Genomic DNA, 26,647 nt, shown 5'->3' on the forward strand with positions numbered 1-26,647 from the left:
ATGATCCAAGATGAGTTACTACCTATAACTAAAGAAAATGACAAAATCACAGCTAGTCCAAGTATATGCAACAACACCGGCATGAAAAGCCAAACGGAAATATCACGTAAAAAACCAACTTCTATGATCGCAACAACAACAACAAAGCCAAAACCAATACCAAAACCTAGGAAATTAAAACAAAATCAGAAAAATTCTGAGGATACAATCTTACCTAAACTGAGTGAATTAAGAGCAAGAGAACTGAAAGTAAGAAAAGCAGAAGAAAAATTAAAAATCAAAGAAAAGTCACTCAACGAAGTACAAAAAAAAGGGTACTATTAGAGTCAAGATGCCAACAGCTAGAGGCAAGAAACTTCGAACTAGAGCAGACGGTTAAGCTACTCAAGAGAAGAAGAGAGTCTAATAGCAACCTAACCATACCAACGTTGGCAAATATCGACGAACCAAAGCAAGGCAACAAAGATAGTTTTAATAAAATGAAAGAATAACTGGATGAAAAACTAGCAAAGCTACATACCAAACTTTCAAACATTGTGATAGATGAAATGGATCGACAAATTAACAAAATCAAGCTCTTTGATGACTGTCCGAAAACATCTGAAGAAAGATTAAAGGCAACGCAAGAGAAGGGAGACGGAAAGATTCCGAGTGAAAACAAAAAGCCTCAAAAGGAGAATGTAGCAAATAAAGGTACCAAACAAGCAACAAAGCAGTTAACAGGACAACCCCTGCTCTTAAAACCACATTCACCAACACATCAAGGCCAGTGCTATAATGCGACACCGGTGTTCATACCAAGCGCAACACTGCAAGCTCAGAAGAATGGGCACCTTGATGTTAGACGCATATAACCTGGGGCAAATAACTTCTTGTACCCACCAGTTCATAACATACATGTACAGAAACAACCAATCCTAAGGAATACTATACAAACCCAAGCTCAACAGCCTTTTTTAGTATTCCAGTGCCTCAACCCAAGCCATATGTAACCAACAAATCAAGCGTCAAAACACCAGAGAGTTCGCAATTGCATCTAATTTCGTTCAACTGTAAAAACATTAAAACCTGTGGTCCAATAATACACAAACTTCTACAATCAAACGACATAACACTTATTCAGGAACATTGGCTATTTCAAACACAGATTCATCTTCTTTGCGAAATCCATGAAAATATAAATTACATATGCAAAGGAGTCGACATAAATGAACCACTGTTACCAGTATGTATGCCCCGAGGATATGGAGGAGTGGCAATCTTGTGGAAGAAAGAAATTGACCGCATGATATGATTGAATAAAAACTCAAATAGGAATAGCATGGAGGATAATTTTTTATGTTACGTCCTTGTGAATAAGCAAGGAAAGCTTTCAATAATAGTGCATTTTTTTAAAACTTATTAGGTCATTGTAGGTTTTTCATTCATTTTTTTTCTGTTCAAATTTCAACATAATTTGTCAAAAATGCTAATCTAACTATACTGAAACTTTCAGTGGTGGATCCAGAAATGTTCATAAGCAGGGGCCCACTGACTGCCTAAGAAGGGGCCCGCTCCAGTCGTGCTTCAGTGATTCCCTATATAAACAACCAAATTTTTCCTATAAAAGGGGCGGCAAAGGCCCCCTAAAAAACCTCTAACTCCGCCTCTGACTTTAAAACAATATAACAAGTGTTTCATTCACCAAAATACTGGTGCGTTTCTGTGATAAATATCATGTGCAATTTTATGAATGAAAGGGGAAAGAAGAGCCACACGCGGTGTACCCGCATATGACAATTGCAAACTGACCAAATTTCTTTTATCACAACTAATCAACTGATACTGACATTATCAGAGTACACATAAAATCAAAAAAAGCATATTACAGAATCAAATATGTTTTAAATTTATTACCAAAAATTGTGTTCTCAATCTTGTAGATAGATATAACTTGATCTCATATAAATACCAAAGACACCTGTCTATTCAAGTCACAATTTATAAAAGTAAACCATTATAGGTTGTAGTATGATCTTCAATGCACAACCTGGTTGACACCAAACAGTAATTATATATAGTCCATATCAAACATGACAAAGCCATTATCAAGTAAAACTCACTAATAATTCTGACTGTATACATGTATTATATACTAGTTGCCATCAGAAATGAAAATATAAATATTCAAACTAACAAAAGTTTGATTACACGTGCAACCAAATATGAAGCACTAAAGGCTAATACTTATATAAAGCTCTCACCTATAGAACTTCAAAGAACAATTGTCAAGATTCTGTAGAAGTCCATTTTGTCAAGTTGTAATCATCAAAAGTATAAATAGGTTATAATTATGCTTTTTATCAAGTTGATTATAGACACAGTATGCATTTTATTATGATATCATTCCCCATATCCATTTTCAATTTTATTAAGTCTCATTCTATTATAACCCTAGTCCATTAATAATACAACGAAAATCACAAATGAGTAAAAAAAAAGCGCTATGTATTCATATTGCTTGGAGTGCAGTACTCCAATAAAAATGACCTATACTCACAAACCAAAGATCTCAATATTATCAGCTAAAATACGGCAAGCTTTTTAGAAAAGCTATTACTTGTATTGCCAATAATTAACAAGTTCCGGGTCGAATCCGATACCGATACTAATAGTATATTCATCTGTTACCTATTACCTTATCTGTACGTTCCGCATCTGACAGGCGCACCACCAACGGTGTATGTAGGATTTTGCTATATATACGGGTCATAGTCACAGGGTTGACACTACTAAATTCAATCATTGTCAAATTGTTCCCTGTTGTAGTATTTCAATCAGTAAGACTTTCTAAGATAACAATACGAATTCTAAAAATAGGTACAGTTTTCAATTTGTTAGCGGGCATGCCGTAAAACAGCGAATAAAATAATTCAACTTTATTTATAACTAATATAGGACAACCCTATTGATTAAAACATACTCCATTCCAGGGCCTTTTGTTTTCTAAATAATTAATATTACCAATAATTGATAAGTTCCAGGTCGACGGGTTCAAACTGAAAGATTTTAAAAGCAGCGAAAACTGTGTATCTTATAATCGGCATGACTTTATCAGATGACAATACCAATACTTAAATAAGGCTTACGCATAGTTATATTCTTTAATTCAGTCACGGACCCACGATATCACGGGTGTGTTTTAGTATTTATATATAATAACGTTAGATGTATGTTTCATTATAATACTTTATTCTGATTGGCTAACTGCACATCACGTGTTATTCCATAAGCAATTGCATTACTCAATACAAAATTTCATTCATGATAACACGTGGTGCTACAATAAAGTGCACATCAGGTGAATTAAATAAAACAATTATAAAATTCAAAGTTTTCATGATCATAGTTAAAAAATGTAATTATTAGTATTGAATGCTTCTTTTTGTAACTTCATAGGGTTGTTAAAAGCGTTGAAAGTGCGCACATTTTTAGAATGAAGCGCTTCCGCGGTTCATACAAAATGTATTTCGGTGAACGCTTTTACACCTCAATGAAGTTACAAAAAGAAGCATTCAATTCTTAAATAGAAAAGTAGGACAGATTATTCTGTTACACCGTTCCGTAATTTATATAGTTCGTTTGATTATATTCTTAATCTATTTATGTGTTCCAGTCTAGGAGGATTATTCATCTTTAACGTTAAAACATCGTACCGTCGCTACCTTTCCCTCTCTCATACGTATCCGTTAGAGGAAAATTGCAAGGTCATTACGATCATGAGGAACATCATCTTGGACACAATTCGTGGCTAACCACAGAGTGAGTTAATTATATAACATTGTATTTAAAGCCTTCAAATTGCCTTTCGTATGATTGAACCTTTTCTCCGTGAAATACTGGAAATGTAACCGTTCTTGAAAGTACAACATTTTCTCGGATTCAACGGACTGTGCAATCAATTATTTTGGACATTTCATACACTAGAAACATTAATTCAACACATTGTAAAATTGTATTTTATTTGTTTTTCAGCTTTTTACCATTTATAGATTGGTTTAAGAATAAATTGTCAGCACCTGATATTCTTATTGCATGAGCCCAATCGTGGTTATACTTAGTGGTCAGGCCATTACAGTAAAAAGTCTACAACTTGCCTGTTGTGTTTCACAGATAACGCCACTCCACATTAGTTCTACAGCTACAGAACAACCTACCTGTTGAGCCCTGTATGTACGAGTCATCCTCGCGTCATCCCTTGACGTACAGAAAATTGACGATAACCTGTCTATACATATCCAGACAAAGAACGACAACGTAGCAACGTTCATACTGTTACACTGACAGTTCACAACAAAACTTGTGTGTACGAGACAGCAAACCACCAACGTTGGTAACAGTTTATTGTAATCTTACTATCCGTTAGTTGATTAGGAAACATGGATTCTGATCACGCCGAACGCCAATTGCAAGACGACCCCGAGCGTCAGAAAACAACAGACGCTGAGCTAGAACTACACACTGGACAGCCTGTGGACAACCCGTCGAATGTAAAGACTAAATCTACAAAATGAAAGATATCCAGAGGGAAGAACACATCCCTCAGCGGAAGCTCCAATGTTTCTGATATGTCTAGCTTAGCACGGAGGAAACGTGCTAAAGCTGAGGCTGCTAAGTCTAAAATGGCATTTGCCGAAAAAACATGCCCTGATTCTTAAACAGGAAGCCCTATTAGAAGAACAAGCTCTGTTCAGACAAACTGAAGTTAAAGCCGAAATGCAACAAGAAGCAATTCGAACTGAACAGGAGGCTGCTCAAAGAAAAGCTCAATCTGAACAGGAGTTAATACGCTTGAAAGCTCAATTGGAACAAGAGGCTGCGCGTATAAGCCAAAAAAAAAGCAGAACTTAATGCCAACTTGAACCTTCTCGAAGCACAGAAAGATGCTGCCGCCGCAGAGGCCGAGGCTCGTATCCTGGAGTACGAAGACAGTCAAGCGTTGGACGATCTTCCTAATGAGACAGAAGACCCTCTCCAACGGGTGCATGACTTTATAAACACACATCCTGTAGCAACCAAGGAACATGAATTGACAGACCCTCTAAAGAAAAAGCAAACTCCTGTTAAGCTTAGTCATAAAGCACCTGAGTTCATATCATCGGTTGCATTGAACTTGCCGTCAGAGATACCTGCTGTATTACCTGCACATGCTAAGTTACCAGAAGTTAATGTATTCCCAGATCTGGGAACAGTAACTGGCAATAGAAAACAGGGCGTTTCAGCAAAGATCCCTGTCTCACAGCAAAAACAAGGCATTGTAGAAGAGATCCCCGTCTCACACCTAAGACAAGGCGTTATAGAAGAGACCCCTTCTGCACACCTGCAGCAAAACAATCCTACGTTAGAGATAACTAGATTTCTCCTTCGCAAGGACTTGCTGTTCTCCCGGCTAACAAGCTTTAACGACCAGGCAGAATCATTTCACACATGGAAAGCCAGCTTTGAAAACGTCATAGACGAACTACAAGTTTCAGACTCGGAACAGATAGACCTACTTATTAAATGGCTTGGACCAGAGTCTGGTAAACATGCCATGAGTATAAGGGCATCAAATGCCAACAACCCAACAAGAGGCCTACACAGACTATGGGAGAGACTGGACGATCGATATGGTGCTCCCATAATGTTGCAGACGTCTCTCGTCAACAAACTTGCCAACTTTCCAACACTAACAAATAAAGACAACTCACTCCTGTACGATTTGTCAGACATTATCTCAGAAATAGAGTATCACAAAGAAAATCCCAAGCTGCGATGTTTGCTAGCTTACTTCGACTCTTCGAAGGGGGTGAATCCTATTGTGGAAAAACTGCCATACGGACTCCAAGAAAAGTGGATAACAAGGGCTTCAAGACACAAGACTAAATATGAAGTTGCTTTTCCACCTTTTACAGAATTCTCTGCCTACATCAGGGAAATTAGCAAAATTAAGAACGATCCTGGGTTCATCTTTGGTTCAAAGGTAACACCAAATACAAAAGACGCTACGCAAAGGTTCACATCCCAGACGTACTCTAAAGTCAACGTCCATAAGACGGCTGTTGAACAGCAAACTGAATACAGCAGTCAACAACAAGATCTGTGTATCCTACACAAGACAAAGCATACCTTGAATGAATGCCGAGCATTCAGATCCAAATCAATCGAGGAACGCAAGGAACTGTTAAGACAAAACAATGTGTGCTACAAGTGTTGTGAGTCAACCACACACCGTAGTCGGGACTGCAATGCAAGTATCAGTTGTAGTGAGTGTGGAAGTGAACGACATACCACCGCACGTCACATCACTAGACCACAACAATCTGAAAGTTCTCAGTTTCGCTCACCCAGACAAGCCTACGGCGGGGAGCAGACAGAGACAACTGAAACAAAGTTTACCTCTGTGAGTTCTATCTTCACAGAGATCTACAAAGGTCATAAGAGCGAGAAATCTTATGCCAAAATATTACTTGTGGACGTGTACCACAAGGACAAGAGAGACAAAATTATCAGGATGTACGCCATTATTGACGACCAAAGAAACCGGTCTCTTGCCTCGCCTGAATTCTTCAGTCTGTTCAACGTTTGGGAAAAACCTGAAAACTACTCTCTTACAACATGCTCCGGCAGAGTAGCTACTTCCGGGAAAAGAGGAAAAGATTTCGTTATAAAATCTGTACATAGTGACGTACAATTTGATCTGCCTACATTAATTGAATGTAATAATATTCCCAATAATCGAGACGAAATTCCTACTCCTGAAGTCGCAATGCATCATCCTCATCTGAAGGAACTCAGAAGAAGCATTCCACCAATAGAGGAACGTTGTCAAATTCTTCTTCTTATTGGAAGGGACCTTATAGAGGCACACCACGTCCTTGAACAACGCCTAGGACCATCCCGAACTCCATTTGCCCAAAAGTTGAGACTTGGTTGGGTCATAATTGGAAATACATACATTGACAAGCAAACTGTTCCTATTGAAGTCAACACAAAGATAACTTACGTTTCAATCACGGAATCAAAACAACGTCTTGCCTCAAGACCAGAAATAGCCGTCAAGGACAATAATCCAATTGTTGTTCAGTCTAACGACAAAAACTTTCATTCGAATGCCAAGGTCACAAAATCGCATTCAATACAATCCCTTGAATGTACAGGACCCAGTACCAAGCCTGGTAAACGCACAAATTCCTCTAAAGGAACATCACTCGCGTCTCTTAAAGCAAAATCTTTGACTTCTATAGAAAAATCTATAGATAAAGAAAATTTCATTCCGAAATCAACAGGACCTGAAGTTCATGGTGAGGAAATCAGTAGCAGTCACAAACCTATTCCGATAGAAGGACCTATTGCCAATATCAATCTGCCTTTGAGCAAGCAACCTCTACTCCGAGGAGGAAGCAGTATTGCCAAATCTGACTTGAATTTTAGTGAAAAGGAACCAGTAGTCTTATCTGGACATCATCACAAAGTAACACCTTTTCTTGGACATTACTACAACAAAATCAAACATAGTGGACCCCACTTCACAGATAAAACAGCAAGATCAGCAGGATTGAACATTAAGACGAAACACTTAATTTCGTCTGATACTAAAAAAGATGGAACTTTTCGCCAAACCGGAAGAGGATCAAATATTACCTCTCGTCATACCCATTGGGACCACCTTTAACCGTCGTCGCCGTCTCACAACGTTGGAGAAAACAGTTCCTACTATCTCAACAACAGCTATGGAACATTCTACAAATCACAGCGATCTCATTGGAGAGATCCTTTCTCATAGGAAAAGAAACTGTGCCGAACCCAGTTTTCCGTGGAATTAATCTTTTCTGGAAACTTTATAGTGAAATGTCGTAAGTTGAGACGTGATATTTCTCACACGACCAATTGTGGTTATTTCATCTGTTTATATTCAATTTATATTGGGATTAATTCATTTGTGTAAATCTTGTATTCATATTCGAAAAATTTATGGAATAGTGATATCAGATAGACTTCAGACGGGGAGTATTCTGTTACACCGTTCCGTAATTTATATAGTTCGTTTGATTATATTCTTAATCTATTTATGTGTTCCAGTCTAGGAGGATTATTCATTTTTAATGTTAAAACATCGTACCGTCGCTACCTTTCCCTCTCTCATACGTATCCGTTAGAGGAAAATTGCAAGGTCATTACGATCACGAGGAACATCATCTTGGACACAATTCGTGGCTAACCACAGAGTGAGTTAATTATATAACATTGTATTTAAAGCCTTCAAATTGCCTTTCGTATGATTGAACCTTTTCTCCGTGAAATACTGGAAATGTAACCGTTCTTGAAAGTACAACATTTTCTCGGATTCAACGGACTGTGCAATCAATTATTTTGGACATTTCATACACTAGAAACATTAATTCAACTCATTGTAAAATTGTATTTTATTTGTTTTTCAGCTTTTTACCATTTATAGATTGGTTTAAGAATAAATTGTCAGCACCTGATATTCTTATTGCTTGAGCCCAATCGTGGTTATACTTAGTGGTCAGGCCATTACACACTTCATTCATCATTCCCCCTTAATTCTTTATCATTCATCATTTCCCCTTAATTCTTTATAAAAAACTTTTACAACAGACTTTAATTTTGAATTATAAAATGCAAAACTTAAACAATTTTATTTCTGTAAGTGTTATCTAGGTTATCTTATCTTCATTCTCTGACAAATTCTAGTCTGGCCTTCCATAGAATAGTGAAATATTTGTTAAGTGTTCTATTGAACTTTCAAAAATAACTGTCATCTGTTTAGACAAAAATTTTATGTTGACAAAATCTTAAAAATACATCAATTTTAGAATTTCAAAACTACTCCAAGCCACTTTGACCTCCCTCTTCCTACCCCCCCCCCCCCCCCCCCCCATAAAAAAAGTAAAGAACGCAATACTATAGTCATCCTTTTAGTCAGCACTAAATTGTTTACAAAGAAATCTGATTTTAACTGCTGAAGACACATAATTCAAACGCGAAGAATCAAGGCTGAGTTTCATTTGGTTGAATAAAAAGAAAATTATCTACAGTATCGTACAAATTTGTCAGAGAAATAATATTCAGGATGCTTAGATTACACTGAATTTATTATCTAAACTCATCGAAGAGGTTTTCAGGCTCACCTGGATCTGATTGTTTGCCTTGATCAACTTTGGTTGTGTCTGATTCGTATAAAACATGCAAAATCCCGAAGCATTTTAGCGCCCGGCCCAAGTCAGGAGACTCTTGGCTTTGTAAGTCTTGTATATGTTTTTTTTTCTAAATTTCAGTTCCTTAAAATATTGATAACCAATAACAGTTTTTTAAATCATTTTAAATGAAAAAACAGAAAACAGTAAATTCCAAAAAATATGGGTTATTTTTTTCGTAATAACAGTAAACAGAGTCACGATAATGTCAATTTTAAGAAAACAGATAACAGCTACATTTGTACATTTTGTAGTTATAGTCAATTACAGTTGAGAATCAATGATCTTGAATATTTGCCACTTTTGACTTAAATATAAAGGCACAGAACTAGGACATTGGACCACAGAACCAGGACCGTTTATTTAATCACCAGCATAGCGTCAGGAAAATTTCGTTTATCGCTTGCACGACTTTTGTAATAAAATATTGTTGTAATATGCTTTGCTGCTGGTAGACCTGCTTCGGTTTCAGTGGTGGTATACTTTGAGGGTCCTTTTTTTTTTTATCTGACCTGACCATGCCAAGTGAGCTTTTATCGTCACTTGGTGTCCATCGTCTGTTTTCGTCTTTGTTAACTTTTTAATTTTTTTTTCTCTGAAACTACTGGGCTAAATGTTACCGAACACATGTCTTTTATGTTATCAGACAAATGGCAACAAATGAACGAAAAACAAATAAGTTACACATAATCAAACGAAAGCGACTGAATTACAGGCTCCTGCCTTGGGAAAGGCACATACATACAGAATGTGGCGGGGGTAAACATGTTAGCAAACTATAAAAATCAGTTGAAAACGGCTTAACTCATCAGATGGATACAAATACAAATACTACAGAGTGGACGTGGCAGGATTTAGTAACAACTGAAACAAATTAAATCATGCATCTAAAACTGAATGTCTTACCCTTTTGGATATAACGGTTTATTTAGTGGTACATATTTAATTGATGTCTTCTTAGCTGTAACATTTATAGTGATTTGTTCATGCAATGTTTGCTGCTGGTAGACCTGCTTCGGTTTCAGTGGTGGTATACTTTGAGGGTCTTTTTTTTTTTATCTGACCTGACCATGCCAAGTGAGCTTTTCTCGTCACTTGGCGTCCGTCGTCCGTTTTCGTCTTTGTTAACTTTTTAAAATTTTTTCTTTGAAACTACTGGGCTAAATGTTACCGAACACATGTCTTTTATGAAGACGTCTGACAGTTTGGCTTAAACTTGGAAACAATTATCATTGGTGTATCGAGTTTAAAATTTGGCTGCATAACCCTGTTTGCCAGCCAAAATAACCGATATGGCTTAAATTTAAACATAGGTATAAAATGCAAGTCCTGTCCATTGAAAACCGATATGAATACCGAATACTAGTACAGTACTTGATGTGAAAACCATGTTTAGAATGTTGAGCTCTACCTAATCATAATGTTAACTTATCGCATTTTTATGACGAATTTTACCAATAACGATGTTTTCCTAATATATTGAAATATATAATAAATAGATAGAAACTTTTAATAGCGAAAATTATCAGCAAGATAAGATCTACAAGGAGGTTAAATTGTCCGGCGAAATCGTTAGTCGACTCGTTATTAGAGTTTTCGCTCTTAATGATTTTCCCAATCTTTTGTGATTTTTCTAATTGACTTGAAAACTATAAGCTAAAGCTAAAAACTTTTAAAATAAAAATGATCAGCAAGAGAAAATCTACATATAAGGCAAAATTGTGGTAAGTAGACTTTTCAAAGTAACAATTGCCCATGACGATCTTTTTTTGTAATCCTCCCTTGTATTTTGGGTAAAAATTAAACAAGTTAGAGAGATTTTTCTTATGCACTATTCAAGTCTATAATTTTGGAGAGTTTCCATTGTTTAAGATGCACATATATAGACCGATATGAATGGTACATGCTCTTTATAGCCTCTCAGTGGAGGATCCAGAACTTTTTGTAAGGGGGCCCCGATGACTGACCTCCAGTCACACTTCAATGATTCCCTATATAATCAAACAAATTTTTCCAACGATAGGGGGGCCCGGGCCTCCCCCACGGATCTCCTTCCTCCCGGATCTCCTTTGCCTCTTGCCAAGTTTTTTTTTTTGTTTTTTTTAAGGTCCTATGTATTTCCAAAACTGTTTGCTTTTTTCTTTGATATCTATAGCTCCATATTGTCCGGCAACATAACTGTTGTGTGATTTCGTTACTACAGTCGTTATAGATTCTCGTAGTTCTTTCCATTTTACCCCTTTAATTCCATCCATATAAATATGTCTTTCCGTTTCCGTTCCGTTTTCCGTTTCCGCCGTTTAGCAACACCCATTGTAAACATCACACATTGTACAATCTCAGAACATATGAACGGAGAAACGGATTGATGATTGATGTATGCGGATAAAATAATTGATGTTAATATATCCATAATAAAAAAAAGTATTTATTTGGTGTTTTTACCATTTATAAGTCAATCAACTTGTATATGTTTGCACTAAACAAAAATCATCAATTTAAGGGGTTCACATATTACGTCAACACCACCTATTTATTTTCGAGATTAGTATTTCCGTATATTGCTAAGGATGTGGATCAGGATTTACAGAATTTTTTTTTAGTAAAAAATATAAAGAATAGAGAAAAATGGACCAAAGAATAAAAGAATAGAGAAAAATGGACCAAAGAATAAAAGAATAAAGAAAAATGGACCAAATAATAAAAGAATAGAGAAAAATGGACCAAAGAATAAAAGAATAGAGAAAAATGGGCCAAAGAATAAAAGAATAGAGAAAAATGGGCCAAAGAATAAAAGAATAGAGAAAAATGGGCCAAAGAATAAAAGAATAGAGAAAAATGGGCCAAAGAATAAAAGAATAGAGAAAAATGGACCAAAGAATAAAAGAATAAAGAAAAATGGCAAAAATTTAACAGTGTAAAAATCGGGGACCTCCATCCAAACCCTTATCGATAAAACAATAAAATCGCGTTTCCAAACTTAAAAAGTAATCAAAGTACTGAAGTACTGAACATCAGAGGACCTCAAGTTGTGTTGAATTATTGATAAATGACAGGTGTTTATATTATACCTACCAGACAGATATGTTCACCATACAATATAGTACAAATATTAAATATAATTTGCTATCATATCTGAGATACTGACTTGAACTAGGAAACTTAACTTTGTGAATTATCAATGATTACTTGGTCAAATGAGAACTGTTAGATTGGCATTATGACCATATAGTTGCACACATACAAAAATCGCTAACATATAACTTATAATAGAGAATCAACATAGCAAACAATTCTTCGAGTAGCTATATAGTCACTCACTGAACTATGAAAAAGAGGTTCAAGACAATCATATCAAAACAAATAATTTGTAATTATGTGGCTAATTAAAAAATAAAGTGGGGAAAAATATATTGTTTTGGCGAAAGAGGTGGCGAAAAAAATAATTGACCCAGGGGAAACCCTGGGGCTAAAGATACCAGATGAACAGCAAACTCATAAATGGAAAATAAACTTACAATTCCATGACTAAAACTGAAAAAGACATGCATACAAATAAAAGTACACTAGAAACAACATAGAAAACTAAAGACTGAGCAACACGAACCCCACCAAAACAGGTGATCTCAGGATGGGTAAGCAGATCCTTCTCTACAAATGGCATTTATTAACAATGTTTGTACATGTAGTATCCAGGTCTTTTTTCTGAAACATTTAGCTTTTGGATCAATTGCTAATTAAATGGATGTTAACACAGCAAGATTACTATCCCTTATTCTAGATTTTTGTTGCAGTCAACACAAACTCTTTAAATGTTCATAAATAGCTTCACTGAGTTACATTTGTATCTTGGTTTTATTGTAACACAGTCAATCATTTATCCATTATATTTCTTTTTTAAATCAGCAGCTATACATGTACATTGTAGGTTCTGTTTTCTAATTATTAAATGGTTCATTGTAAATATTACAATGTATTATATGTAGATAGCCATTTGCTAATGATGGTATTTTTGTTAATTGAATATCACAACATTTGGATAGTTTTTCAACTGTTAGGTTTTTTTACTTTGTTCTGGATTTAATACTTTGGATACCACTGGTTTAGCAATGAGAACATTTTGCACTATACATATAGAACACAACTACCATATGAATGTGTCGGTCCTTTGTAAGAAACCTGTAAAACAGGCCTTGTAATTTTTTGGTGTATATCTTGATTTCCTGATTGTACATTGATGTGGCCATTAGTTTTCTTGTATATATTGTTTAACATTTGACATTTCATGGCTATTTCTAACTGATTTATGTATAGTTTTTTTCTGATTGTAAAAATATTGTATGGTTATAAGCTTTATTTCTTTTTCATCATTTTGTCTAGAGCTGGTGTCTGATTTATACCAATCATACCTCCCTTTTCTTTTTTATGAATAATGACAACAGTTTGGTTTTAATTTTCATTTATGTATGTACATGTAACAATATAAAACAGTATATATACATGTATAATCTCATTCCATCATTAATATTGGTCATTGTCGGTATATATTTATCTTTAAGTTTAACAATGTACTGTGAAAGAGCTATCTTCTAACAGATACTTAGCATATAATGGTTATTGTGAAACCACTGATTCAAAGGACAAGTTTCACTTATTGCCCAAAATGGCCTAAACTATAAAACTCCAAAAAGTTCTCAATTTGGTTTGTAATTTGGGTCTATTTCAAAAGTCTTAACACTCAATAAATCAGTTCTTTTCATAAAAGTATATTTTATGTTCCAAATTTGTCAAAATGTGATGATTTTGGGCAATTTTCAGACCTGAAAGCTTTAAGCCTTTAGGAATAAAGATTTGGCCGCTACCTACATGTACCATCCAAAATGTTTTGTAACCAAAAGAATCCAAATCTGATATACAAAATGTATATATAATTCATCAATATAAAACTTTTTAGATCTTGGATGGCAGCCAAGTTTAATTATGCCAAAAACAATTAAAGTTTTACCATAGTTATCTGTGGTATAATTTTCACAATTATTCAATGGTTTTGTTGTGTCTAATTTTCGAATAGAAAAATAAAGATGGCAAGACCTGAACGATGCCGCCTAATTTTTTTAAGTAACATATGAACAACAGAGTCAGTGTGGGGCCACTAAGCTAAACTGCCCGCTTTGCACCAGCCAATATAAATGAATGCCTAGGGGGGGGGGGGGGGGAATCGAACCCACATACACCAACTCTGTGTTTTTTTAAAAATAAACAAAAAATTGTCAAGAACAAATTTAAAAATATAGCGCTCATAGGTTTGTCTCAATAAAGATTTGCTTAGTTTGCTCATGCAGTATCCCAATATTGCTCTCAATAGTATAAATAGGCTCATGTGTGCTCAAATAACCATTTAGATTAGTCTCAATATTGATATATATCTAACTCAATTGAGTAGATCTAGCTCAAATTTTACTCAACATATAACTGATCATATTTGCTCAATTTAAGATCTCATGGGTGCTCATAGATAAAGTTAACTGATTGTATTTCTCATAGATATAACTAATCATATTTGCTCAATTCAAGTTCTCATATGCATGTATGTGTGAACAAATGTCTAATATAAGTTACTAAAATTTGACATGGATATGGTTACACATTTAAATTAAATAATGCTGTAGAGTATGATAAGCACAAGTATGTCATCAAATTATCATATAATTTTGGCGATACATGTCATGTATGGTCAAAATAATACAATACTACAAGCTAAGGAAGACTTAAAAAACAGGACAGTTAATCTATATTTATATCTCCAAAACTGTAAGGTTTCTCCCAATATATCTATAGTAATTCAGTAAATGTGATTAACCCAAATTCTGACATTTCAGTGTAAAGTAAGACTCTTGATTTTACGAGCCCAACTCTATTGGAAGAAGAAAAAGTCGAAGATTCAATTTGTGAAAGTGAGGCCAAGAAGACGGACGCACTGTTTGAGCTCAGCTGAAAATTTTCAACATTTCTGCATTATCACTTGGTTTTCAAAACCTTTGTATAGCACAATCATCCCTACACGTTCACATCTAGTCCCTTTGTATTATACACAATTTTAAATCCCTGTTAAACTCGAGAACTCTGACAAATCCAGATAGTTAGTTCACATTTTCACGGCAAGTAGCCATCTTTGATTGATAAGGCAAAAGAGGGAAAGACATTTTGTCTTTGTTTCTTTTTTTTTTCTCATTTTTTTCCCTCACTTAATCAAATCGGTTAAGACAGGATTTACATTTCTACTGGTAAATTTATTAAATTTATTGAGTGGTATTAAAAAAATAAAAATTAAAAAATCCAGTGGTGGTGTCATTCCCGGATATAGTAATACCGGCATTTTAACTTGACACTTAAGGATGTACACTTCTGAGGAGCCAAATTTTTCCTCTGTTAAACTTTTTAAATGGTCATTATATTTTGGAAGATAAGTGTTTTCTGAAGTGAATTCATAAAAAAAAAATCATAGGCTAATGCGCTTTTTAAGAAACTACGGCCATCTGAAAAAGGACAATTTACAAAGTATGAGAAAAATGCTAATTTCCAACAAAAACAGCAATATATGGATTTTTTCAAAATATATATAATAAAAACTCATTTTGGATGTTTCATCTTTTTAATACCTTGTATCATAGACAAGAAATCATAAAACACATAATATAAAAGCATACAAAAAAAAAATATAACCTTTTTCTCCCCCCTAAATCTTTGATTTTCCACCAAAACAGACCTAAATTCCAACATTTACCCAATAAATGACACACTTCCTCTGTTAAACTTTTTTCCACAGTTAATTTGCAGTTAAGCATATATAAACTAATCATTTTAAGCCAAGAAACATTAGGGGTTAGTGTGCATTAAAAAAAGTTTTATGTCATTTACTATCCCCACCCCACCCTAAAAATCTCATTTCCAATAAAACAGCAAAATATGGATTTTTCCAAAACTGTGTAATAAATACTTATTTTGGGTGTTTCATCTTTTTAATAATCTGTCTCAAATACAAAAAATCATAAAACACACAGTCTATAAACATACAAAAATATTTTTTTTTTATAATTTTTCACCCCAAAAATCAGAATTTTCCACCAAACAGGCCTAAATTCAAACATTTACATTAAAAATGGCACACTTCCTCTGTTAAACTTTTTCCCACAGTTAATATGAAGTTAAGCATAGACAAACTTAACATTTTCAGCCAAAAAACATTAGGGGTTAGTGCACATTAAAAAAAGTTCTCTGTTGTTTACTATCCCCACCCCGCCCCAAAAATCACATTTCTAACAAAATAGCAATATGTGGATTTAAAAAAAAAATATATAACAATAACCCAATTTGGGTGTTTTATCTTTTTGAAACCTTGTTTCATGATCAAAAATCATATAACACACAGTATAATAACATACAAAAAATCTTTAATATCATTTTACACCCCCCCCCCCCAAGAAATCTGCGTTTATTCACCTAAATCAACCTAGATTCCAACCTTTACACAAAAAATGGAACCCTTCCTCTGTTCAACCTTTTTTTCACAATAAACATGCAGTTGAAAGCATAATTGCAATTAACATTTTTAACAATTAGATATTATGACCACTTCCAAATTACGTTAAAATCGTCAGAAGAGTACATCCTTAAAGGGAAAGCCTAAGGATAAGAATTTATCCACTCTCAGCTGTTACTTTTGTCTGCCATTGTACTTTGTATTGAATAAAGAGAAACTGTGTTTTCTTTTGAATTAAGTTGTAGTAGTCTAATAGTACAGGTGTGTAGCCACTCATTTTTGACAACTTGTTAAAAGAAATTTAATTTAATTACCACTGTATAATTCCTTTTTTTTTCAGTCTTTGTTTAATACCTCAGTTGGTCAGTGTGGTTTTCCCGCGCTACACCGACTATAGGTTACATATTATCCTGTGCATTTCTCAGTCAGGCACATATTAGTACATTTTTGAAACATTTAAAATCTTTTTCTTCTCTTTTTGTATTATCTGTATTGTAGGGTTTATGTCTTTGATAAAATTAACCAAGTTTGGTAATAAAAATATTGAGGGACCTACAGGAAAAAGGACTCTTAGACCTGTTATTCTAGCAGATAGTAAAGGCGTCAGACTTCAACAACAGTTCGTTCACAAAGACCAAAGTAACATCATTTGGTGGTGCAAGAGAGGTAGGAAAGTACATGAGGCTATTGACTGGCTTAAAACAAATCTGGAAACAGAAATACAACTTATTGGAGATATTTGGCTGTACATTTGGGTTGGCACATGCAATCTCACGTCATTTGATCGCAGTACGAGATACATCTGCCTATCATCTTCAAAATCACAAGAAACAGTAGATCAAGTTACAACAACATACAAAGATATAATTCAATTATTTGCTAAATACCCAAATTGTAAACTCACCTTTCTGGAAACGCCATTTTATTCGATTGTCAACTGGAACTCAAAACAAAAACACAAAAACCCTTCAACATTTCTGGAACAAGATCATTTACTGGAACCGGAGCGAAAATCCGAAACAGTATCTTAAAAAACAGAAAATAGTTCCGTGTGTGTGTCCAAGTGATCAATCTACTTGTTATTTACGAAGAAAAGAAATTTAACTCCAAAAATTGTTGAGATCTTTATAAAAACAAATTGTTGTTATAAAAAATACACAAATAGTAACCTTATCTTTAAAGGCCTTGCAGGTTCTTGTTACTCCTACCCAATCTGCTGGTATTTTCAAAATGGCTGCGGGGGACGTGACCTGATAATTTATTTTAATATTATGACAGATTAAATTTTCCTAGTTTTGCTACGTTAATATTATAGACAAATATGCTACAAACGATTTAAAAAGGTTACTCCAAATCAAATAATTGAAATATAATTACCTTTCTGTGTATAAATGTGTGAATTGATTTCCTCTCGATTTTCTACACGCTCGCTCTTGCCCTATTGCGCACTCTTGGTATTCATACGCAACAACAATTTTTCGACACGTCATTGATATTGAAGATCGTTTGATTAATATACAAATATTTCTAACGACAAAACATTTTCATATTATAATTTTTGCATTAAGAAAAATTAAAAAAACTGAGTATCCATTGAAAACATGAATTTAAAAGAAGCGATACGGAATTTTATTATGCACTATATAGGTCCGCGGGTCTATAATGTCGGTTATCATTCCAAAACTAATTATGTATGCATCTCTTTGATCTTTGAAAAGTAGGCGATGGCAATACACCCGAAGCCCCTCAGGGGCCTCTGATGTAAAAATGATACAATTAAAAATACTACAACAGTGTTTTATTTTTATAGAAATGGACAACCGATTTATGCTGGAAGGATTCTGACCAAGATGGACGGTACAACGGATATGAGTTAGGTGACCCATGGTGTTTATAGACTCCTAGTAGCAAACACAACCGCTATACCAACAATGCCCGTTGATAATAAAACGAGTATAATACTGATATGGTATTTTTTTTTTCAATTACACAATGCAATGTCAAGAAAAAATACTGATTTAATGACAAAAACTAATGTTGTGTGAATATTTTTTCTTATCTTCTCAAATGTAATCAGAGTAAGTTTCAAATATATCTCGTTGATTTTGTGTATCAATTTGTTTTTATTATAACTTTATTCAATCATTCAACATATATATTTATAATAAAATTATTATATATTTCTCAAAAAGATACATCAACAATTTTTTTTTATCTTTAAAAGATACGTGTGCTATCTTAAAGTTTGCAAATGAGTATTTTTCAGATACATCGAAATATTATTTCATCTAAATAAGTTTAAAAAAAATGGTAAGCAAAAGTAAATAACATTACAAAATTATAACAAACGTCAAATAAATAAAGGAGCTGGAATGTCAGTCTTGTTCAATTATTAAATATCAATTAGAATGAATAAAATGAAAATATAATATGATAAGCAAATAAAAAAAAAACAGTCGAAAATAATTGATAACTGTAAAGGGAAACAATCTAGTCCTATTACATTTATAAAACAAAGTAGTACATTATATCAAACAAAATAGTTATTATGCATATTTATAAATCTTTGTCAATAAGTATAATATTTAGTTCATTTTGGTATCAAATGAAAGCGTATTCACTTAGAATCACTAAAGACCGGTGTAGAATAATAATCAGAAAAAAATTAATAAAAAACAGGGCATATTTCCCCCGTTGTATAGTTGGCTTAGTACCTGTTTTTTATTCTGGAATTTCTGGGAACCAGAAGACAGCAATACACAGTTAGGAGTTTGGTTTCGCATTTTGGCCTGGATTTTTTATATATAAAAGTTGTTGTGCAATAAAATTCATTTTCAGACAGCTGACTACTAATTTAGCCTTCAAAGATGGTTTATAAAAACATCAATGTTATTTTCACATGTTTAATGGGTTCTTTTCTGTTTGACTTTCCGTATTTTCATAGCTATACCAGCCATAGGTCCAGAAATGTAATATATCTGGTGCACTTTCCCACCCGAGCATTTTCATGAGTAAAAGGGTCTGGGACAAGCTTTCAATCCTACTAGGTGTGGGTAAAAACTTTGCCGTAGGGAACTGTACAGAAAGAGTGAAAAAAGGAGCCCATACCCATTACTGTAAAGGTACATCAGACTTTGGATGGACAGTGAAGTCTTCAGGTGCACTTTCCCACTCAGGAAGTGATACGAGTTGAAGATATAGATAAAAGCTATCAATAAATCCCCCGGTGGGTGGGAAAGTGCACCGGAAGCTGACAACAACATACTCAATTTCTCATTTTGGTCCATTATGGGTGGTGGCAGCAGTCGCTTTACTCCCATCCCCCTACGGAAAAGTTCTTTACCGCAGGTGGTTAGATTGAAAGCTATTATCCATATCTTCAACTCGTATCAATCCCTGGATGGGAAAGTGCACCTGAAGACTTCACTGTCCATCCAAAGTCTGAGGTACCTATACAGTTATGGGTATGGGCTCATTTTTCAGTCTTTCTGTACAGTTCCCTACGGCAAAATTTTTTCCCACACGTGGCGATGTTGTTTTTTTTTTCGTGTCTAACGTACATTCTTTCGGCAGGCCTCGCAAGCTTCATACGGTATAGTTCGCTACCGGACATGGCTCAAATGAAAGGTAATAAATCAGAGCAGGTCCCACTGAAATGATTTTTGGGGGTTAAAACCTTCTGGGAATTGAATCCCACCTACACTTTCTCAATAGCACTCAAATATCAAAGAAAAATTCCATGGCTCTAACTCTAAATATGGACAATTTTATGTTAAGAGGGTCCTGAAATCTTTCGAAAGCTTCCGATGTGCTATCTTTTAACCTTTTCTAATTAACCGGACCAAATAAATACTTTTTTACTTTAAAATTCATGACCCAATTTTTTTTTACAGTGTGCTTTAATCCCCCTTACTTGCTATTTAAGGCATAAAACATGAAGAAATACATTTGGAAGGGGTATAAAAAAAAATGGCAAATAACACACTGTCCACACTAAGGACTATATTCGTGGACAACGAAAAATCAAAGGACGATAACTGTGTACTCGGACCATTTGAGGATGCCAATTGAAGCCAGTATATACTAATTCTTTCGAACGAACATAAGATATTTCTTATTTCGTTTATTTGAAAGCTTATACATTTTACACAGGTACGAGTTTAAGTCAACTCACATTAAATAGTTATTCTATGCTACACCTACAACAGTAAAGACCGTAAGGCAGCAACCATTTGATTTTTTTTTGGGGGGGGTGGGGGGCTATGGATTTTTTTTTCTGGACAAAGTTTTTTTTCGCCTTCGTCGAAAAAACAATCTATTTTTTTTGGCGAGAAGTCGAAAACAATGTTTTTCTTTCAATTTTAGCATTACATATAGTGGCAGCTGAGGGTGAAACTTTTTTTTCTCAGGATCAGAAACTATTTTTTTTTCTCCCAAAAATGGAAACAAACTTTTTTTTCCAAAAAAATCCGTAAATTACTCGTATATAACTATTATGTGATTGGGGGATATACGATCCGTTTTTAATAGTTTATTTGCATTCCCTGATTTTTGTTTAACATCTCGGTTAAGAGTTTGGAAAACCGAGAAAACGTAAAGAAGACGGTTCACCTCAAAATATAGTATATGCCCTTCTCTATAGAGTAAAATACGTAGAGGAGCGCACTTTCCATTCTATAAATACATATATACAACGGTAATAACATAAAGTATGTGTTTATGTAGGGGAATAAAAATAGTTCGCTAAAAAAGATTGTTCCTTTGCTTTTTGTGTATTTTTCGCTGTGCATTTGCTGATTGAAGATACCCTATCTCCTTTGTTTTTCTATAGAATTACGATATTTTGACTTTTTACGATTTTCTGGGACGTTCTCCCTTTACTGATTTATATTGATGCAGACATTTAGCAAGCAAACTAGTCAGTACATTAGGCTACAGACGACATTGATGTTGTAGTGTCCCTTCTGACTTGATATGATGGATATCTCTAGTTATTTAAAGGTAAAAAACAATATTAACCGTATTGGTAGCCATATTCTATTTTTAACAGAACGTTGTTTCATTATGTCGTTTTGTGGTTTTCTCATATACCACATTATGATTCTTTGACAAGTTGATTCTCATTGTGTTCTTTAGTGGTCGCTTGAATTGGTCGCTAGCTTGATTGGTCGCTAGCTTGAGTCTGGTTCTCTCACATCCAGGTACAAGTTAAAGAATCATTTAACACATTACTTTCGTTATACAGTAAAACAACTTATACCCGAGTTCTTGCTTAAGTAATTTGGTAATAAAGGCAACAACAGTAAACTGCTGTTCAAAAGTCGCAAATCGATCGAGAGAAAATAAATCCAGGCCACAATCAAAAACCGAGGAAAAAAACATCAACTTCAAGCGGAAAACAACGAAAGAGCAGAAACACTAGAGTGGAACAAAAACAAACGCCAAAATACGTCGAAACGGACTATTTAATAACAACTTCAATATTCCTGACTTGGTACAGGACATTTAAAGGGAAAAATATTGGTCGAACCATGTTTATGGCTAGTCAAACCAACCACTTATATTACAATTTAAAAAAAAAATAGTTCCGTTAAATATATAATAGTTTCAAACGTCGCTTTTTATGTTTCCTTTTAAAAAAGAGTTATGGATCAGAAAAAAAGTCATTATAAATAAGAAGTATAGATGCAAATGAGACAACACTCAATCCAAGTCACAATGTATAAAACGTTAAAATTTTAAAGTCAAAGTACGGACTTCAACACGATGTCTTGATTCACATCGGACAGCAAGCTATCAAGGGCCCCAAAACGACTAGCGTAAAACAATTCAAACTGGAAAATAAGGATTTAATCTATCAAAATAAGAAACGAGAGACTCAGGAACCACACAAAGACAATTATTTTTATTTCCACTTGTTATTGTAGGAATATGCGAGCCGTGGGACAGCGAGACGTGTCAAAGCAGAAATGGTTCGCTGCAATGTAACAACGTAATGCCAGCTTGTGATGGAATAAATGCAACAGGTATAGTATATACCGATAGCATAACGGTGCACAAGACGTTTGAGCTTTTTTCTTCCTTTTATCATGTAACACGATAGGACATTTGCGCTTCAAACGCTGTGGACATTTGCTCTTTCAATTTTAACACATCTGTATCAAATTGACCGAATATTTGCGCTTTTTCACCCATTTGAGACACATGAATACAGTCTAAAACACATAAAAGAAAAGGGAATATTGTAAAAGCGCAATTGTCCTACACATAAATAAAACCGCAAATGTCCTGTTTTAAAAAGCGCAAATATCCATAAAACGTGCAAACGTCCTGCATCGGAATAAAGAAGTGAAACGGGGAATACTTCCAAGAGACAACAACCCAATCATAGAGCAGAAAAAAGCAAAAAAGCCACTAACAGGTATTCAACGCAACGACAATGTTCTTATCCGTTTGAGTATAAAAGGACGTGGATTCAAGCAATTTGGGTCACTGTACCAGTGGACTCTTTTGACGCACTGAATTTATGAAATATTGTTTTCAATTTTTAACAACACTGGGTTAATTATGCTGTTGGTTGACTATCAGTCACCGAGGGTATCACCATCTAAGTAGTCAGTGCTTCGGTATTGTCATGATTTTCAACATTTTTGCTCATTAATTGTCCTTTTATGAATGCATGAATTACCTGGAGACCAAGGTTTCACTTTCCACAGGCCTGATTCCTCAGATTAATTTGGTTATTATGTTTATGTTATTTTTGGTCATATAGCTCTTCAACTGTTTCGATTCTTGCATCATTGGCTTTCAATTAATGTTCGGCTCTAAGGCGTTCATAGTGAAGGTAAATCCAGAAGCCGCTTCAAACATAAAGTGTAACAGTTGTTTTCATTTCGTTTACAGCACTGGGTCGATAATGCTGGTATCATCAGCTCAGTGGTGACTGAATATTTCAATACTGACATGAATTATAAGAAATTGTTCATGAACTGTTCGTTAATGTATTTATAAACTATCTATAAACTAAAGTTTCAACTCACTTAGGTATGGTTGACCTTAGATGACTATAGTTTTGAGGTTCTTTATGATAAAAAAAAACCCTCTTAAACTGTTTCGGTTTTTGTACGACCTTGACTTTCATACGTTGTGCTCTGGGCGTTCCTAATGAAGTAATATCTAGAAAAACGCTTCCGAACATGACATGGAATTTATGAAGTGTTGTTTTATTGTTCCACAACACTGTCGATTACAATATTATTTATGGACTATCAGTTGCTGAGGGTATCAGGACATGAGTGAGGATTGGTATTAAAGGATTTAGACAAGTCATGGTAGCTGTATGTATCAGTTATAAAATATTTGCTTAATGTCCAGTGGCAAACATTTCATACACTTTCAGGATGAGAACAGATTAACAATAAATACAATATGTATGCCCTGTAATAAAGATCACCCGGATGAAGGTCGTGGAAATTTGAGGAAAATGAGACGGGTATTTGGATCTTGTCAGAAATTAAGCCTTGCAACGCACGTCCTATACAGACCACTAAAAGAGTTGTTAAAAGGGTTCCTAATTGTACTATCAAAAGTGGGAGAGATAAATAGAACATGTCAGCTGTAACGACAAAATATAATAGCACAACAATCAATGCACTTGCTAGTGAATTTTTTCATGATATAAGGGAACAATTTTGTATAATTAATTTTATCTCACCAATCAAACTACAAAAGAACTTCTGCAAAGCTTTTATATACTCAATCCAAATTTTAACAGATATTTTCATGCCATGTTAACATTTCTTTAGTTTCAGTACTACAATCCTACCCGACGTCAAGGATACACCGACAGTTCCGGGATGACTTTATATTACACACCAAAACTCAGGAGGTTTGATGCAGGAGTTTAACCTTTAGAAGTAACACATTTTTCAGTCCCACCCGGAAGAGAATCTTTTGAAGTTGTGAGCGCATGTCCAGGAGATTGTACTGTATTGCAGGTGGCATCTCCAATCTACATTGTAATTGGTATGAATCATATGCACAGGCTAGGTAAGTTTGTACTACAAATCTTTAAAATAGCCTGTAATTCAGTGGTTGTCGTTTGTTTATGTGTTACATATTTTTTTTTCGTTCATTTTTTTTTATATAAATAAGGCAGAAGTCCATTACTAAAATAGAAGTTATACACTTTATGATTATATCGTGATCTTTCACTGTGAAATATTAACGTATAATTATTTTATTCATTCTGTTTTAGGTCGGAAACAAAAAATAGAGATCCATAGAGGTGGTAAACTGCAGCAAGTTGTCATAAATGATACTAATTATAAAGTTGTTCATCCACATTATTTTTGGTAAGCATTTTTTTCTATGAAATCTTTTTTACAACTGTTTCTGTAGTATGTCGATCGTATATTACATATATATCTTGATATTGGTTGACAATATACCATATGATTGATATTTAACTCTGTTTCAGTGTGTTTGCAATGAGAAAATCAAAATTGCAGTATTTTCAACAGTAAAATTTCCAAGACATAGGTTTATAGAGATCAAAATTTAGAAAAAAAATATGATAGGTTTGAATTCTTGCTTCTAATTGCATTTAAAAATATCAAGAATAAGACTCTCTAGAATAGTGATGTCGTATCTTAATTTTCATAAAAATTCATATTGGATTTGATTGATTCCCTGAAAATTTATGGAATAATTCCACATTATGTAATAATGCTGTACTTTTATTGGGTAAACGAAATTGTATTTCACAAAATTTTCAGCAAATACCACGACAGATAGGAAATACCATGTGTAGACATTAACTGACTTCCGATGACTTCTAGACTTTTCGTTGACATGGATACTTGTAAGGATTATTCTGTGGAATTAAAATAGTATATCATGCTTACAAGGGATATTTGCCAAACATATCGGATTCTAGGTAAAAAAAAATACCTCGCCTAACGGCTCTGGAAATGTGTTTACCTCTTAACTGGGCATGGTATTTTCGTATAATAATCCTTGTAAGAATGATATATTTGTATGAAATATGAATCTGACACTGAAAACAATTATAACTGAGAAACTATAATTTAGACTCCCACACGAAAAATTTTAAGTCTGTTTTTTTTTTTTATTATAGCTTCTTACAGAAACATCTTAGGTTTTCAAATGTTTGGGTTTGCGCTTTCCTGATGACGATTAATAAATAAAAAAGCTCCAAAAGCGCAAAATGTTTTAAGTGTTATTTCTAATTTTTATCTTTGACTCTTTTCCAGGTATAAACAACCAATACAGTTATTACCAGGAGACATGCTGAAGATGACATGTGAATACAATTCTACCTTAGAAAATGATACTGTAGAGTGGGATGTGTCATGGCGAGGAGAAATGTGTAAAGGTTTACTCTTGTACTACCCCAAACAAAGCTGGCCTTCACATCACTGTCAGAATTATAGATCTGTTCCTCTTTGCGAGATCATGATCGATGCTCCTGTCTTTGGATGTCAGTTTCGGAGCTTTATTTCCAATTAAGCCACCACAAACCGCACGTTAGTAGATACTGTAATCCGAAACTGCGGACAAGACAAATCGTGTTCTCCTCTGCGTTTACGCATGATCGGGAAAGTTAGACAAGATCCATGTTTGCAAGGTGAAATCTACGATCTATGGAAAGAGACAAGACTAGTTAAAGCTAACACACAACTGATGGCCTTGTACGATGTTTTAACAAAATGTGAGGAGTTTTACAACGGACTAGTTCCAGATACAATTTTTTCTGACATAGGAACAGTCCTAACGTGATCTGGTTGAAATATTATATGCATGTCTTAAAATTGTGTATATATCAGGTTTAATGTAAAATAAAATA

At 34.3% G+C, this 26,647-nt stretch overlaps 1 pseudogene; it reads left to right on the forward strand.

The window, feature by feature from the left end:
• Positions 1-26,647, forward strand: LOC143084254 (dopamine beta-hydroxylase-like; annotated as a pseudogene).

Source organism: Mytilus galloprovincialis, chromosome 7 (genome assembly GCF_965363235.1).
Source record: "Mytilus galloprovincialis chromosome 7, xbMytGall1.hap1.1, whole genome shotgun sequence".
Lineage (NCBI taxonomy): Eukaryota > Metazoa > Mollusca > Bivalvia > Mytilida > Mytilidae > Mytilus > Mytilus galloprovincialis.